This window comes from Procambarus clarkii, chromosome 34 (genome assembly GCF_040958095.1).
Source record: "Procambarus clarkii isolate CNS0578487 chromosome 34, FALCON_Pclarkii_2.0, whole genome shotgun sequence".
Classification (NCBI taxonomy): domain Eukaryota; kingdom Metazoa; phylum Arthropoda; class Malacostraca; order Decapoda; family Cambaridae; genus Procambarus; species Procambarus clarkii.
The window spans coordinates 10,180,232-10,199,761 of record NC_091183.1 but is presented as its reverse complement, the minus strand read 5'-3'; the positions used below and the strand labels follow the sequence as shown (position 1 = coordinate 10,199,761).

Here is a 19,530-nt window from a genome sequence, read left to right as displayed (position 1 = left end):
GGCCGGAGCTCGCGAAGTAGTATCGTCTAATATCTGAGTCATCCGAAGTGCTAACACTCCTAGACGTTGTTGCTATCTCCACCCACCAAGGCAATTAATGTCCGGTCGGTTGTTTTAGACTTTTGTAGAGATTTATGCCATATTTTCTTGTGCTAAAGTTAACCGGTCGTTAAGCTTCATGCGAACCAAAACTCCCACAGTACGTGTATTTCTACGTTGGAAATTATTACTCATTTGAGCTTAGTGAAGGGAAATATTAGCATTGCAGTAGATACGGTGTTTGCTTTCCTCAGAGTGGAGAGAGTCAACAGGAAACCAGCGTACCAGTGGACTAGACACCACCAACCAAGAGGCATAACTGTTCTCTGGACATTCTCCGGATGTGATATATACAAACTGACTCGGCAGCTAAGCCCTTATCATTCAGTCATTAATATTTGTAGTTAGTCTACTAACTCTACATGAGATTTTAATTATTATCTTATACCATATTTCTTATGATAACTTTACTTGGTTGATTTAGCATTATCAATCAACCTTCCATGGTTGTGTAAGTGGTAACACCTGGCAGGAATATCAACTAATCATACTGTCCACTGCCATACAGTCCACAATTTAACAATTCATTAAATTATTATATATAAATAAAAATGGAAATGTTCGTTTGTTCAAAACCGTTTATCTCAGACAGTTCTTGACCGATTACTTTGAAATTTTCACACAACGTTCCACTCGCATCCGAGCAGGTTTTATATACATAATATATAGATGTCACGTCTGTGACGGGGTAAAAACACGTTGTTTTTTTACACTGTGTTTTTCATGTGAGGGAAATCTTCGAATCCTCTTTACCGATTGCTTTGAAATTTTGACACAACGTTGCATTCAAATAGGCGCGTGTTTTTATATACCTACTATATACATGCCTCATCTGTGACAGGAAAAAACATTTTTGTTTTTTGAAAACAGTATCATGTGTTGGAAATAAGAGCAACACACGCCGTAAACTCCGAAATTTATTCACTGATTGCTTAAATATTTGGACACAATGTTCCATTCGAATGCGTACGTGATTTTATATTCCTACTATATAGATGCCGTCACCTGTGTCGTAATAACATGCTTTAAAAAACAGCGTAATCTGCTGCACTTAATAGTAAAACTTGCTATACTAAATATGTTACGATTCCATTTCAATGTTTCCGATTGCATTGATAAATTGAATTTTCATAGATTTCAACATATTTTCATTTTGATTTAATTATTTTGTTTGACATTACATTGGAATTGAGCTGTGTTGTTTACCATACTGTCATTTCGTAAGTATAGTTTATTTTTTTTATTTTTTCATTGTTTTTCATTTCGTTTTTTTAACAGTTTTCTTAAATTTCAGTGAAGGGAACATCAGATCATTTGATGTTCCGAATTTTCTGAGGGGAACATCAGATCATTTGGGAATGCATTGGAAGAAGGAGAGGGGAGGACGAGGGGACAGTTGGGAGGACTGGGATACAGGGGAAGGTTGCTGTGGCTCAATACTGAGCCACAGCAATGCGTGGCCGGGTACAGCTAGTAATCTTAATAAATAAATTCCTGCTGGGGAAATTCCCACAGAGCACAGTGACACGAGGATAATATAATGGCCAGTGGCTACTGTGTCTGTTATGGTGGAGCATGATAGACACAGTAAGCACTGTGAGGGTACATGTATTCACCAAGACGCGGCTGCAGAGTCGAGCTAGGCTCCTGGCCTCGCCTTCTCAACCTTCTTACATTAAAGTAGTGACTCATTACTTACGCGTTTTTCATATTTATATATAAAATTCTGATTCAAATTAGCTTCAACGAGAATGTAGTAAATGGAATACACTCATCCACTGATTAATAGCAAGAAAATATATATAACAAAACTGAAGGAGTGTGGAGTCTTTAGGCCTGAGTGTTGACGACCAGTAGTGGGAATGTTGACCAGAGAGCTGTAGTTGGGTCTGGCAGATGTCTGCAGGTGAGACACTGTGGTGCCGCGGGGCCCTGGCAAGTTCTCCCTAGCCCCTCCCGACACCCCCAAGGTGGCCTCCAGGCACCACACTTTTTTCATTTTCAAATTAGGTCCACTTTCGGCCATATGGGTAAATGGCCAGGAGCGACGCTATTTTTAAGAGGACAGTTTGCGCACACACACATCTCGCGCCCCTGGTATCACGCGCCCCTGGGATCATGTGTCCCCTGGGATCATGGGCCCCTTGGGATCACGCGCCCCCTGGGATCACGTGCCCCTGGGATCACGCGCCCCTGGGATCATGCGCCCCTGGGATCTTTGGCTCCTGGGATCCACCACCACCACCACCACCACCACTACCACCACCACCACCACCGCCACCACCACCACCACCAGTAGGACTGGAGAAAATGAATATTTTATTGTCATAAAATAAAAATAACTTAATTAAGGTGTTGAGCGGCATTTCCAAGGTAATTGAAATAAATGATGTATCAATTTTTTAATGCAATACATAGAGACAAGGTTTTCAGCAACTTTCGTGCAATTATGAAGCAACATTTGAAGTTTATAATTATTTATTTCATCGAAAAATAAAGAGATTTGATTATTAAACATGAAAACTGTTTTTTAATATATATGGAATGAAATAGTTTTATAAAAAGAAAATCTTAGCAAAATCATAAGTTTATTCATTGCTCTTATAACAATTAAGACAACAAAATGTTTTAAGAAAGTTTCACACATCAGTCAAACAACATTTAATATTTTATATAAAGTATTTTAAAGAATAATCAATTAATTTTATATTTAAACCTTAAATTAATATTTATTATATGCATGAGGAGACAAAATGTGTTATAAGAGCAAATTTTAGCAAATTTATAAAAATCAATTTTATCTGATCTTTAAATAACTAAATGTCATAAGAATGTTTCATACATCCATAAAATAACATTCCCAATTTAAAATTTAGTTGTACTAATAGTACATCAACTTCTTATTTTCATGTGTAAAAAGTATTTCTATTATATAGGGAAGAAAATAGTTCTAGAAAACCATATATTTTAAAAAAAATTATACAATTATTTTTACCATTTTTGGACTAAACATTGCTCAAATGTTGCGCCATTGTCTCGACGCGTCATTCCCACAACCCCTACAAAACGTTTGTGAAAGTTGCAGCAACGTTTTGTGTTTGCTGAGTTATACCTCAACGACCATATCTTGAGGTTATCTTGAGATGATTTCGGGGCTTTAGTGTCCCCGCGGCCCGGTCCTCGACCAGGCCTCCACCCCCAGAAAGCAGCCCGTGACAGCTGACTAACACCCAGGTACCTATTTACTGCTAGGTAACAGGGGCATAGGGTGAAAGAAACTCTGCCCATTGTTTCTCACCGGCGCCTGGGATCGAACCCAGGATCACAAGTCCAGCGTGCTGTCCGCTCGGCCGAACAGCTCCCACCATCCTATCATTAACTATGATAACCATCCTATCTTTAACCACGACGACCATCCTATCCTTAACCAAGATGACCATACTATCCTTAACTACGACGACCATCCTATCCTTAACCACGACGACCATCCTACCCTTAACCACGACGACCATCCTATCCTTAACCACGACGACCATCCTATCCTTAACCACGACGACCATCCTATCCTTAACAACGACGACCATCCTATCCTTAACCACGACGACCATCCTATCCTTAACCACGACGACCATCCTATCCTTAATCACGACGACCATCCTATCCTTAACCACGACGACCATCCTATCCTTAACCACGACGACCATCCTATCCTTAACCACGACGACCATCCTATCCTTAACCACGACGACCATCCTGCACTTATATCACGACGACCATCCTGCCCTTATACCACGACGACCATCCTGCACTTATACCACGACGACCATCGTGCCCTTATACAACAACGACCATCATGCACTTATACCATGACGACCATCCTGCCCATATACCACGACGACCATCCTGCCCTTATACCACGACGACCATCCTGCCCTTATACCACGACGACCATCCTGCCCTTATACCACGACGACCATCGTGCCCTTATACAACGACGACTATCGTGCCCTTATACCACGACGACCATCCTGCCCTTATACCATGACGACCATCGTGCCCTTATACAACGACGACCATCATGCACTTATACCATGACGACCATCGTGCCCTTATACCACGACGACCATCCTGCCCTTATACCACGACGACTATCGTGCCCTTATACCACGACGACCATCCTGCCCTTATACTACGACGACCGTCCTGCCCTTATACCACGACGACCATCCTGCCCTTATACCACGACGACCGTCCTGCCCTTATACCACGACGACCGTCCTGCCCTTATACCATGACGACCATCATGCACTTATACCATGACGACCATCGTGCCCTTATACCACGACGACCATCCTGCCCTTATACCACGACGACTATCGTGCCCTTATACCACGACGACCATCCTGCCCTTATACCACGACGACCGTCCTGCCCTTATACCATGACCATCATGCACTTATTGTCGGAAATTTCCGACCCCCCCCCCAAACTACTAACACCTGATACAATTAGTTAAAATTGTTGTATCAGAGAATAAACACTACCAACCTAATTAATTTTCTTATAGGAATCATCTAGAAATCCCTCAGAAAATGTATAGGATGATTGCATCAGCCAACATCGAAGCGACACTTAATAATATTTTTATATTATTAATATTTCCGGTCTACTATTTTCTTTAAATTAGAAAACCTTAATTTAGACTGGAATTAACTAAGATTTAGAAAAAAATAATGTAATCATCCACCCGAGGTAAATTACAGCAGTTGTGAATGCTATCTCACTACCGGTGGAATAGTCACGCCACGAGTCTAGCACATGTCAAATGTGCTTCATACCCCCACAGCTTCTAATCAAGCGTTAGGAACAGTAAAAATTGTTTTATGGATTTAGAATCAATTCGTTAAAGCGTAAAATAACGCCTAACTGTTCTAGTTAATGAACGAGTTAAAGTTAGTAGTGAGACTATTATTGTGACACACCTCGAGGAGGCGCACTTGTGTAAATGATCTGAGAGGATTAAGTCTCGATCACGAGGGAAGCAATTAGTAGCGACGGATATCTAAGTCATCCGTGGTTCTACAACGTTCCAACGCTGCTGCGACCTTCAGACTACAACGCACTTGGTATCCAGTCGGTTATATATACTCAGTTGTTTAAGTATGGCCAGATATCAAAATATTTGAGTGACAGATATGTTAGACCGCATGGCTAACGAAGATCTCCATGGTATAGCTAGGGAATACTTGTTACTGATTTGAGATTACCTGTGAGGATATTTGCTTTACAGTGTTTACATTGTAAACTTTCCACAGAAGGAGGTGATCAGCTGAGAACTTTGGGTTATCTTCCATCATAACTCGTGACTCGAGTGCCGGCTAGGGGACGCTTGCCTTGACTGACCCTTCTGACTTTTTCCAGATAATTCATGTTGAAACCTCCTAATCAGCTAAGCTTACACTAGTTTCAGTAGTTAGTGACTAACCCTATAATATTTCTTATTAAATTATAATTAATGAATATAATTATTAATGAATACCCTCCCCCCCCCCAGGATATGTGTTGAAGGTAACACTCAGCAGAAGTTAAAATTAACCAATACAGTCCAATTAATATATCCAGTTAAATTAATAAATTTCCCTGCTAGGAAATTCTCCACATATTTTATGGTCATCTTCGAACTGGATCAACCAGTTCATTAACTTTAATATACTGTTGCACGGACCATCATATTTTGTAGTCCTACGAACCATTCTTATGTTTATAATCCAATAAACAACTAGTACCTCAACTTTATCATACATTGCCTCTCAGAGACCATATTTTATGGTCATCTTCGAACTGGATAGTCAAAATTTAGACTATCCATAAACAAACCAGTGTACCAAATTTAACACACACTGGTTTACTGACCAAATTTTAATAAAATCTTGTCCTTATTAACAAAGATAACCAGAAATTAGGCTATTCTTAAATCAAATTATAAACTACAGCAGCATGTTACCTGCCATAATTCCTAGCCTAACTTGGCCAACTTCCATTAACAATTAATGTGATAGTCCCCCACACCTGCCAGGCAATAAAGCCTAGTGTTTAAGGTGACAATAGTGGGCCACAGTCAATTACCCACAGAATTATCCCACATACCTGAAACAGAGATACAAATATTCAGGTCATCAGAAGCTACTGCTCATAATTTCTATAATAATCCAGTATTAACGGCCGCTTTGGAGTGGCCACATCATTTATCTGGGTGGCAACGATATACACCCATCTTGCAACCCAGCTGAGACAATTAACCACCTTAGGAATATAATTAAATCCTTCAAGAAAAATAACTCGTCTGTAGTGTTTATTCTAACAGTACCTCGCCAACCAACGAGAAATAATTGTTGGGGGTGTTGGTTCCGAGTTTTATAAGCGCACAGCTACTTACATTAATTATCATCTCAGGAAGAGGTTACGGTTGGGAGTCATGTATATCCAGTTCACAGTTCGACCATTCCGTGAGAATATTTCTCCAGACGTAGTCCACCTCCCTAGTGAATCGCGAGCATATGTCGCCAACAAACTAGTCAATACTATAAAATATCGTAAGAGGTTGTGGCAAGAAGGCCAAACATAATTTGTATATATTTTCCCAATATAAATTGTGTATATTTCTTATATAAACAAAACAAAAAAATATCACTATTACATTTCTGCACATTATTATATGATATAATTTTCTTGCCAATCCTCAGATGTGGGTAGGGCAGTTTTAGGCTAGAGCTGAACTAAATGTTGCTCAACCTAGCCTAATCTATTCCTTTGTGCTAACCCAACAAGGGTAGAATTATCATTTAGCTAGCATTGTACTAAGTAATGTACAGCCTAGCCAATATTTAAATAATGCCCGAAACGCTCTGCTTCTCTGCTAAATGCTCTGCCCGAAACGCTGCGCGTGCTAGTGGCTTTACAAGACTGTAATTACCATATTTGTATCCTCACATTCCTTATGTACATTCTTGTATATGCATAAATAAATAAATAAATAAATAATTATGCAGACCCGAATTAGGGTGGAAATTATCAATTACACAAATTATGTTTAACATATACAGTGACACCTCAACTTATGATTGCCCCGTCTTACGATATTTTCGAGTTACAACGTAAATTTAGTCGGAAAATGCGTCTCGACTTATGATCGGGTCGTCGTCTAACGATATTCGTTGATACGCGTTCAGGTCGGCCGAGCGCATGGTTCTTGGTGGCACAGGCCGACCTGCCTTACTTTTCCAGAGCCGCTCACTTAGTGACGATCACTTTTGTAAGAAACTTCATTATTTTGGTGATTTTTTATTTTTTGAACATAAAAGTAATTATTATATATCACGCCATGAGTCCCAAGAAAGTCAGTGGTAAGGTTCAACATATGCAAACTCATGTGAGGATGACCATAGAGGAAAAAGAGAGATCATCCGTAAACATGAAGATGATGTGCAGGTTGTTTAATAAGCTAGGCAGTACAACAAATCTCAGTCAACGGTATCCACCATACTGGCTAAGAAAAAGGACATTGTGAGTGCTAAAGTGGCAAAAAGCCTAACAATAATCATAGAACACAAATACTTGACGATGTTGAACAATTATTATTAATTAGCAGTACCCAGCCACAGCAACCATCCCCTGTCCCCTAGTCCTCCCCACCATTTCCTCCTCCCCCCGTCCTTGCATCCTCCCAACCACTCCTCACTCTCCCGTCCCCTCGTCCTCCCCACCATTCCCCTCACCCCCTCCTCTTGTCCTCCCCACCATCCCCCACTCCAGTGTCTCCTCGTCCTCCTCACCATTCCCCACTCCACCGTCCACCCCCCCCATCTGCCACTCCGCCATCCCCCTCGTCCTCCCTACCATTCCCACCTTCTCTGTCCCCTCTTCTTCTCCACCATCCCCCACTCCCCTGTTACCTTGTCCTTCCCACCATTCTCCATTCCCCCATCCCCTCATCGCCAAGTCCCCTGTCGCCTCGTCCTCCCCACCATTACTCCTTCCCCTGCCTCCTCGTCCTCACAACCATCCACCACTCCGATCCCCTCATCCTCAGCACCATTCCCCACTCCCTCGTCCGATGCATTCCCACATGATCCGATGTTTTCATCAGAAAATTGGCAACATCAAATGATCTGATGTTCCCATCACTGAAAAATAAGAAAAACAGTTAAAAACATATGAAAAACAATACAAAAATTAAAAATAAATAATACTCACAAAATGAACAGTATGGCAAACAACACAGCTCAATTCCAATGCAATGTCACCCTAAATAATTAAATCAAAATGAAAATAAATAAAAATCTATGAAAATTCAATATATCAATGCAATCGGAAACATTGAAATGGAATCGTAACATATTTAGTATAGTGTGTGTTGCTCTTATGTGCAACAGATGGGGCTGTTAAAAAAAAATGGTTTTACCTGTCACAGGTGTGGCATCTATACTTATACTCACAAAATGAATGGTATGGTATACAACACAGCTCAATTCCAACGCAGTGTCACACAAAATAATTAAGTCAAAATGAAAATAAATCAAAATCTATGATATTCAATTTATCAATGCAATCAGAAACATTGAAATAGAATCGTAACATATTTAGTATAGCATGTGTTGCTTTTACGTGCAACAGATGGCCCTGTTTCTTAAAAAAAAATGTTTTTTACCTGTCACAGGTGTGGCATCTATATAGTAGATATATAAAAATACATGTATTTGAACGGAACGTTGTGTCAAAATTTCAAAGCAATCGGTGAAGAACTTTCAGAGATTACAGTGTGTGTTGCTTTAACGTCCAACACATATTGCTGTTATAATAAAAGAAAATCCTGTCACAGGTGAGGTATGTATATAGTAGGCATATAAAAACACACGTCTATTCAAATGCAATGTTGTGCCGAAAATTCAAAGCAATCGATAAAGAGGTTTCGACGATTTCCATGTGTCATTTTCAATGATACATGAAAAACACAGTTTTCCCAAAAAGCATGTGTTTTCCCGTCACAGGCGTGACATCAATATGGTATGTATATAAAAGATTCTTAGATGTGAATGGAACGCTGTGTAAAAATTTTGAAGCAATCGATGAAGAACTTTTGGAGATTAGCGATTTTGAACAAACGAACATTTCCATTTTTATTTATATAGATTTGGATATACAATGAGGAGTTAACAGGAGACAGCATTTCAGAGACCATCATATGTGAAAAAGCAAGGAAATTGCATGAAGATCTTGTAAAGAAAACCCCTGGAACGAGTGAGGCAGAAGCAAAAGAATTTATAGTGAGCAGAGGATTGTTTGAGAAATTTAGAAATAGAAGTAGCATTCATAGTGTTGTGAGGGGGCTATTCTGGAAAAGATTGCAGAAAAGACAAACATTACCAAGGAGGAGAAATCATTGCCCGGACACAATCTTATGAAAGATAAGGTTACTCTTGTGCTGTGCAGTAATGCGAGCGGCAATTTGAAAATTATACCCTTGCTTGTGTATCATTCCAAAAAATCCAAGGGTTTTCCAAAAAATATAATAAGCAGAAAAAAATGTGTGATGTGGAGGGCTAATGGTAAGGCATGGATGACGAGGCAATGTTTTACCGAGTGGGTAAATAAAGTGGTTTGCCCTGCCATCCAAAAACTATCTGCAGGAGAAATGTTTGCCACTCAAGGACCTGCTTCTCGACAATGCTCCTGCTCATCCTCCAGACTTGCAAGATACATTGTTAGAGGAATTTAGTTTTGTTACAGTAAAGTTCCTTCCTCCTAACACCACTCCTCTTGTGAGGGAATGAAGATTCCCTCAGCTAGTTTTCCTAGTTTTCTAGATTAGGCTAGTCACTCTAAGGACTCTAGTCAAGAAGTTTCAAACTAACATACACTTGTGGGGTGTTGGATGAAAGCTCATGTTATGAACTATCATGTAAGACTAGCTAGAAGTCTGTGATTACTCTGTAGAGGGAGTTACAGAATTTTTCCTGTTTCTGTGAAAATAGGATGGGAGTTGAGAGTGAGTGGTATGTGTGGATACTTGACTCTCAAACGGTTTTTTAGAGGTGGTGGGGACAGTGGGGTGAACATCGCCCCCCCCCACCCACCATGTGAGACATCGCGCCAGTCCTAGGCCTCCCCCTCCTTGTGACGGCACAGGATGCCTCAGGGTGAGGGCGTCTGTGATTGGTTTAGGCACCTCTGCTCCTAGCTGAGTTTTGGCGCGAACAGCTGTGATTGGTAGCGGCACGAGAGAACAGTGCCAGCTTAGTGCTGATTGGTCAACATAGGTAGGGGGGAGACATGGGCATTTTGAGTTTTCCCTAGTCGCCATGTAGTCAGTGTGAGCTGGGCGGCAAAGCTGGGAAGGTGACTTTGGGTGAAGGTGGCAGCCTGCCACCTTCACCCCCGTTAATCGCTGTGTCATCCGGATTACCCATCGTGCATGGCACTCCTGCCATCCTGGGTTGTGTCAAGGCCCAATTTGCGTGAAATTGGGGCCGAGGAGTAGGAACAGTAACAAACTAAGAGACAGTTACAGTGTTCACCCATGAGGCAGCTGGCAGGCCTCATGGTGTATCAGATTGATCCCTCACATCGGGGCTGAGTATCCTGTCTAGTGTTAATGGACAATGGACAATTGGTGGAATAGGGGCAGTGTAATTGTGGTGTTATTACAGGCCCCTGTTGGACTTTGAATTCCACCTTGTTGGGTCCGCCATGTGGTCAAGCCGCCGGCCATTGTCACTCCAGTGTACGAGCGAGGCATGCTCTGTTTTAATGGGGGTGTTTGATGGTTCTCCCATCCCCATTCTGTATTCCTGTGGGTGCTGGCCAAGCCAGCCTGAGGCAAGTCCCATGTGCGCGCCACCCACCTTGGCCAGCGGCCCGGGGGGGGGGGGCACCCTCCAGGCCACCCGTGTGCCAGACCACCCCGGCCAAACCCCACCTCACCCCCTCGCCAGCTCAGCCCAGGTGGGGCTCTGTGACGTCCCGCACTACCCGTGGCCACCCCCCTTAGGGCCATGCAGTGGCCACATGCCTTGACCATTCCACTTGGCCACTTTCCCTGGACAGCCTAGGGCCACACCTAGTCGACGCATGAGGAGCAAACTAGGTGTTCTACAGCCAGAGTGGTAGTGACCAGGGAAATGATTGTTGAGGATATGAGTAAACGTGAGTACAATAATCATGGTGTAACAGTGTCACAGGACTAGTGGAAATTCTGGTAAAAGCTGTGTTTTCCCATAGCCCTGCCAGGCTAGGGAAGCAGCTGAGAGACAGGTGTCTGTAGCACGTCCAGGTGACTGGTTGGGCGGTACCTGGAGATGGATGTTGTACACGGGACCACACTGTAGATATATAGTTATATATAAGTGGGTAGACTGACTCAAGTATGTAACCGGTCAGTGTAGAGATCAACCATATAAATGATCCAGTCTGTCGATTCTATATAATCGTTCAGACTGGATTAATGCCATAGTGCCACATGTTAATTATATCATTGCAGAGGTAGGCAGGCCAGTGTTGCAGGGATGTCAGTGGATACCCTGAGGTCTGTGTAGTTAGGGATACATTTATCTGGTGATATAATTTTCATTGATTATGTGAATGCCATTTCTATGTGTTCATTTGCATATTTTTATGTACTGTGTTGTGTGGTGAGTCAGTAGATGAGATTGCTGACTGATTGCCTAATGATGTCATTAGCATGTGGGGTATGCTGACGGCATCATTATGCTGTAGATTTATGCAGTGTTGTTATCAGATACACAATATTACTGCTCTAGGAACTGTGTTGAGGCTTTAAGGGGCCTCTTTGATTATTCAGGGGAATTCACAGTACTTAATAAGAGCAAGCAATTGATTTGTTAATTGCCTAATTAAGAAAATTAGTGCCAGCTGTCCGCGTGGCGACGGTGCTTTATATTAACGTAAATTGTCTTGCTGAAGTAGTCCCTTGCAACGGTTGCAAGATAAGGGGGGCAATAATATTGGTATACTCTTGTTGTTGCATAAACGTGTGTCATTACTGTGTGGGCACTGTAATTAACGAGTTGCAGTAGCCGCAACCATATGTGGGCAGTGCATTTATGTTGTTATGCATGCCATTGTAAGTGTGACCTATGTAATACTGGGGTTACTTTGTTTCTTTAAGTTGTGTTGAGGACTTAAAGATTCAGTGAGTTAATTAAAAGGGTAATTAACTGGGTAAGGGGTGCACATTTATTGCTGAGTGAGTGAGAGCTGCTATAAGAGAACAGTGTTGAGCTTGAGTGAGATACGTTTCGGGTGCAATTAATTGTCCGTGTGACAACTAATTGACCACTCTAGCTAATTATGTAATTAGCATTCTCATCATGAATTCACGTAGTGGGAGAGGATCTGTCTGAGTCTATCAGTATTTGTGTTAACGTAATTTGCTCGGGACTAATTACCTCTCTGGGGTATTGCAATTAGTGGTTCATGATAATTAGTGGAGTAATTAACGTTTGGAGTCTTGAGGACTCAGATCACTCGGTAAAGCGAGGATAAGTAACTTAGGGATTGCTGGAGCTGTGTCTCAGAATCCCACCTTGCCTGACTTTGTTTACCGTTTACAGTGCAACTCCTTGCAGGGGGTTGTAAAGAGTGTTCACATTAGGTTGTGATAGGGGAAGTCACTGTTGGACTACCTGCCTAGTTACGGGGGTCACTCCTGTTTGGAAGGAGGACCCTTAAGATTGTGATTATAGTATCTGTTACTGTGAAGCCGTGACAATATTGATTGCAAGCTTGCGTCGTCAGTGGGCATCCATCATTGTTCAGTTAGTTCACTGGTCAGCCCGAAGTGTCAGCAAGATGGAGACTGCTGTCATTTCTCGAGGGGCTGCTGAATAGCTGTGTTGAAATTGCCACTGGATGGACATTAACGTAACAATTCACTCAGTAATGTAACTTAGTCTGATATTTTTTTGATTAGCATTATTGCGTCATCAGTGGGCACACCAGTGTTCAGGTTAGTTCAGTATGCAGCCGTACAGCAAGGGTTGCTATTTAGCTGTATGTTATAGTGCCACTGGATGGACATTAATGTAACGCAAACTCGATAATGTAGTAATTTAGTCTCTTGTTATGAATAAATTGTTATTTTATAGAAAACGGTCTTTGATGTCAATCCTTCAACCATTCTTTTCCACCCATGTTCGGCTTTATACGATTGAATGTTGATGTGATCTTTTGATATGACGGCTGTTCTTGGGAATTCGAATTCCAATTTATAGCGCCACATCAAATATAAATATTTGATTGTGAGAACCCGTCGGTTACCCTTTATTAATTTTAAAGTCCTGTTTTAACTAGGAGGAGCCAGCGGCCTATTGTGGACAGGTTTTCACCCCTAGTGGTGGAGGCCTGGCGGTTTGCTCCCACTTTTCCTTTTTCTTTTGGACTCATGCTTAACTGCCATGAGCAGCCTTTAAACTTGTAGTCCACCTCCTAAGGGAGGTAGGCATAGAAAAAATCTCACACCTCTAATTCAGCCTATGGACCAGAAAGTCATTGTCAATTTTAAGAAACTTTTTGAAAGGACACTTTTCCAGAGATGTGTCGAAGTGATGAATGTCACACACCTCTCCCTCAAAGAATTGTGGAAAACCCGTTTTAACATTTGTAGTGCTTTAAAACTCGTACACAAAGCCTGGTAAGAAGTGACTCAAAGAACCATGATCTTTGGCTGGAGAAAATTGTGGCCTAAATGTATTCCAGAACGAGACTTTGAGGGGTTTGAGCCTAAACCTGAAGTGCTTCTTGTTGAGGAAATTGATTCTCTGGGCTGGCAATTGGGCTTGGAGTTGGATGGTGCTGATATTGAGGAGTTGGTGGAGGAACAAAGTGAAGAACTGACCACCGAAGAACTCCAAGCCTTTCACAAGGAGCAGCAACAAGAGGCAGCTAAGGGAATTTCTTCAGGGGAGGAGGAGGCAGTACAGAATGTCCCTTCCTCAAAAATTAAGAAAATGTGTGCAGAATGGGAAGAACTGCAAACTTTTGCTGAGACGACTCACCCAAATCAAACTGCAATAGACTGTTGCCTTAACCTTTTCAGTGACACTGTGATTCATCACTACAGACAAATGTTAAAATAAATCTCCATGGACAAATTTTAGTGAGACAAACAAGCAGTGAACCACAACCAGGTCCTAGTGGTATGCAGGCAAAACGTTGGAGAGAGAGAGTACCCCAGAGAAGTCATCACTGCCTAATGTTATAACGGAAGGGGACTCCCCTTCCAAACAGTAATACCTCTCATCCTTCCCCCTCCTCACCATCTTCCATATGCCAAGAAGAGTCTTCGATAAAGGTAAGATAAATACATGTACTGTATTGTAGTTAGAGAAAAAAATTATATTCAGTATAAAATGTATTTTTAATTAATATTTTTAGGGGTGTGGGACAGATTAATTAAATTCCCATTATTTCTTATGGGAAAATTCGTTTCGACTTACGATATTTCGACTTACAATACATCTCTGGGAACGGATTACAAATGTAAGTCGAGGCCCCACTGTATTTACAATTATTTTATTTCTATTGTATTTCATCTTTGAGTGTTCCAAGGTGTGGTTCCATGAACCCCAGTGGTTAAGTCAGTGGCCAGTGACCTGAACAAAAGCCACAAGTCATAGTGACTATTGTCATTGTTCCCACTGAGATACCAGAAACACCTCGGACCTTGGCTATTGATCCTAGTCAGTACTCTAGATTAGGCAAATTATTTGGGGTAACCCAAATAGTATTTGAGTTTCTCAATACAGTGGGGATCAAGTACCATTTCCCTAGTCCATTAAAGTATTGGGTCAAACAAACCCAAACTGAAACTTATGGGAGAAATTATGAAAACCTTCCTGACAAATTAGTGAAATCTTTGGGTTTTTGGTTTGACTCAGATAACTACAATATCTACCGATGTGAGGGGACATCTACAACATGCAGCTCTAGACCTGGATGTGAAAACTCCAATGCTTCTCCCCTGTCACCACATCCTCAGTAAACTAATTGTATTACATAAACACGAGTATAGCACTTTGCATGGTTTAATTGGTTTAACCAATTTAAAACAACAGTTCTGGCTTTCCCAGGGTCGTCAGACTGTTAAGTGTATAATTAAATCTTGTGTGATCTGCCGGAGGTACGACGCTCGGGTGTGTCCTTATCCAGGACCTCCACCACTTCCTAGAAAACGAGATGTCCAATTTCGTCCCTTTGAGACCACTTGGGTGAATTACACAGGAGCACTTATACTTACAGGCACACTGGTTAAGGTTCCGGTGAAGGTCTACATTTGCCTTTTTGTTTGTGCTACAACAAGGTGTTCACTTAGAAGTGACACCTGACATGAGTGCAGAAGCATTCCTATAAGCCTTCGGCAGGTTTGCAGCCTGTAGATCCTGCCACAAGTTCATGATTTCTGACAATGGGTCCAACTCTGTGGTTGGGCAGGCAGGCCTGCGAGAAATATGGAACCACCCAGAGGTACTAGCATTCTTAAAACGAAGACAGTGCCACTGGAAGTTTAACCCCCCTCCCCAGAGTACCGTGCCACAGTGGGTTCTACGAATGCATGTTAGGCACTGTAAAACGTTGGCTGAGAAAGGCCTTACACCGCCAAAAAATTTGCCTACCAGAACTCCAAACCGTTGTCATAGAAATAGAAGCTTGAGTCAACAACCGACCACTAACCTATCTCTCTGATGATTTCTCACAACGAGAATCATTAAGTCCATTCCATCTGATAAATGGAGGTCTATTCAGCCTTCTAGTGTCCCTAGAAGGTCAGAGGGAGGGACTTATTTAAGAGTTATAAACATCCTTCCAAAGTGATTTGTGGGTGGAAAGACGTGCCGACTCGGGAGCATCAAACTGCTCTGAGAGAGTACTGCTCTAATTTGAGTCCCGGTGATCTTGTCCTAGCGGACAGTGACGGGCCACGTTCAGATTAGGCTCTAGGTAAAATGGTCTCTGTACACCCGGACCACCAGGGAATTTTAAGAACTGTAAGTTGACAGGACAGACATAACTTAGGTACCCAACACCTGAAACTCTAGTACTGGAGATCCGCACTGTACGCACTCACATACAATCTTTACTTACACCAATTTTAGTTTATAATTTCAAGGGGAAGCATCAGTATACGTCAGTATGAAACAATGAACTGACACCCGTGTCTCTACGGAATTATGTCGGAAATTTCTGACCCCCAAACTACTAACACCTGATACAACTAGTTAATCGTTGCACCAGAGAATTAACCCTACTAACCTTATTAATTTCCTGTTAGGAAACCTTTGCTCCAAACCGTTATATCATAACATGTAAAACACGTTCTATAAACGTTATGACCTCACGTTTTATTCTCGTCTTTACACATTCTCAAAACACGTATATTAATGTAATTTCAAACATGATCAAAACAATAAAATGTTGTTTTTAAAACGTTGAGAAAACGTGAAAATATTCATTGGGCTTACCCATCCACCTCCATCCCAGCCTCATCCACCACCGTCCATCCCAGCCTCACCCACCACCGTCCATCCCAGCCTCACCCACCGCAGTCCCACAAGACAATCCCACAAGACCATCCCAGTTAGACCATCCCAGCTAGACCATCCCAGCTAGACCATCCCAGCCAGACCATCCCAGACAGACCATCCCAGTTAGACCATCCCAGTCAGACCATCCCCATAGACCATCCCAGCCAGACCACAACAGCTAGACCATCCCAGCCAGACCATCCCAGCTAAACCATCCCAGCCAGATAATCCCAGCTAGACCATCCCAGGAAGACCATCCTAGCTAGACCATCCCAGCCAGACCATCCCAGCCAGACCATCGTAGCTAGACCATCCCAGCCAGACCTTCCCAGCCAGACCTTCCCAGCCAGACCATCCTAACTAGACCATCCCAGCCAGACCATCCCAGCCTCCGGGAGCCCAGATCAGCTAAGCATCATCCGTTCTCACATCTCGGTTTTCATGCAAATTTTCTGCCTTCGTTATATATTGGTTGTCAACGGCCGGCCACCTTCAGCCAGTCACCCACACACTGCTCATACTGCACACTGCACACTGCTCATACTGCACACTGCTCATACTGCACACTGCTCATACTGCACACTGCTCATACTGCACACTGCTCATACTGCATACTGCACACTGCTCATACTGCACACTGCTCATACTGCACACTGCTCATACTGCACACTGCACACTGCTCATACTGCACACTGCACACTGCTCATAATGCATACTGCTCATACTGCATACTGCACACTGCTCATACTGCATACTGCTCATACTGCATACTGCACACTGCTCATACAGCACACTGCACACTGCTCATACTGCACACTGCACACTGCTCATACTGCACACTGCACACTGCTCATACTGCATACTGCTCATACTGCACACTGCTCATACTGCACACTGCTCATACTGCACACTGCTCATACTGCATACTGTACACCGCTCATACTGCACACTGCTCATACTGCACACTGCTCATACTGCACACTGCTCATACTGCACACTGCTCATACTGCATACTGTACACTGCTCATACTGCACACTGCTCATACTGCACACTGCTCATACTGCACACTGCTCATACTGCACACTGCTCATACTTCATACTGCACACTGCTCATACTTCGTACTGCACACTGCTCATACTCCATACTACACACTGCTCATACTGCATACTGTACACTGCTCATACTGCATACTACACACTGCTCATACTCCATACTGTACACTGCTCATACTTCATACTGCACACTGCTCATACTCCATACTACACACTGCTCATACTGCATACTGTACACTGCTCATACTGCATACTACACACTGCTCATACTCCATACTGCACACTGCTCATACTTCGTACTGCACACTGCTCATACTGCATGCTGCACACTGCTTATACTTCATACTACACACTGCTCATACTGCATACTGTACACTGCTCATACTTCATACTGCACACTGCTCATACTTCATACTGCCCACACTGCTCATGCTTCATACTGCACACTGGTCATACTGCATACTGCACACACTGCTCATAATTCATACTGCACACACTGCTCATACTTCATACTGCACACACTACTCCTACTCCATACTACACACACTGCTCATACTCCATACTGCACACACTGCTCATACTTCATACTGCACACTGGTCATACTGCATTCAGCACACACTGCTCATACTTCATACTGCACACACTGCTCATGCTTCATACTGCTCATACATCATACTGCACACACTGCTCATACTTCATACTGCACACACTGCTCATACTTCATACTACACACTGCTCATACTTCATACTGCACACACTGTTCATACTTCATACTACACACTGCTCATACTTCATACTGCACACACTGCTCATACTTCATACTACGCACTGCTCATACTTCATACTACACACTGCCCATACTTCATACTACACACTGCTCATACTGCATAATACACACTGCTCATACTTCATACTGAACACACTGCTCATACTTCATACTACGCACTGCTCATACTTCATACTACACACTGCTCATACTGCATACTACACACTGCTCACACTTTATACTTCACACTGCTCATGCTTCATACTACACACTGCTCATACTTCATACTACACACTGCTCATACTTCCTGCTACACACTGCTCATACTTCATGCTGCACACACTGCTCATACTTCATTCTGCACACACTGCTCATACTTCATACTGCACACACTGCTCATACTTCATACTACACACTGCTCATACTTCATACTACACACTACTCATACTGCATACTACACACTGCCCATACTTCAGACTACACACTGTTCATACTTCATACTACACACTGTTCATACTTCATACTACACACTGTTCATACTTCATACTGCACACACTGCTCATACTTCATACTACACACTGCCCATACTTCATACTACACACTGCCCATACTTCATACTACACACTGCTCATACTGCATACTACACACTGCTCATACTTCATACTACACACTGCTCATACTGCACACTGCCCTCTACAATTTATCAAAGCAATCGGAAACATTGAAATGGAATCGTAACATATTTAGTATAGCGTGTTCCGTTTACGTGCAACAGATGGCGCTGTTTAAAAAAATAAATAGTTTTTCCCAGTCACATACGTGACATCAACAGTGTATGTATATAAAAACTCGCTCGGGTGCGAATGGAACTTTGTGTCAAAATTTCAAAGGAATCGGTGAAGAACTTTCGGGGACTAGCGACTTTGAACTAACGAACATTTATATTTTTAATTATGTAGATGAATAATAGGCGTCCCATTATATATAATAACAGAGGTCCCATTTTGAATAA

At 42.3% G+C, this 19,530-nt stretch overlaps 1 protein-coding gene across 1 annotated transcript in view; it reads right to left on the bottom strand.

Moving 5' to 3' along the window:
* The window catches only part of LOC123762162 (uncharacterized), a 530,605-nt gene that overhangs the window by 87,531 nt on the left and 423,544 nt on the right, over positions 1–19,530 (bottom strand). The window lies entirely within an intron of this gene.